Source organism: Penaeus monodon, chromosome 31 (assembly GCF_015228065.2).
Source record: "Penaeus monodon isolate SGIC_2016 chromosome 31, NSTDA_Pmon_1, whole genome shotgun sequence".
Taxonomy (NCBI): domain Eukaryota; kingdom Metazoa; phylum Arthropoda; class Malacostraca; order Decapoda; family Penaeidae; genus Penaeus; species Penaeus monodon.
The window spans coordinates 5,593,801-5,594,087 of record NC_051416.1 but is presented as its reverse complement, the minus strand read 5'-3'; positions in this window follow the sequence as shown (position 1 = coordinate 5,594,087).

Genomic DNA, 287 nt, shown 5'->3' with positions numbered 1-287 from the left:
TCTAGGACAAGACATCTACACTGTGTATTATGCGTCTGAAACACCTGTTGTTACGATAACAGTCTGTTGATTAAGCATTTAAGGAACATTAATAACTGCTGAGACATAATTACAACGCATATGGAGTACCTGTTTGGAGAAGATGATAGCAGTACTTGAAAGGCATGATGAAGGGTTGTGGTACGGTAGTGCTTTACGCTAATGAAGATATGTGGTATTATGAAGGCAAATATTCTTTTACACGCATGAATATCATGTATAGAACCCGTTAGGAATATTAGGCTATT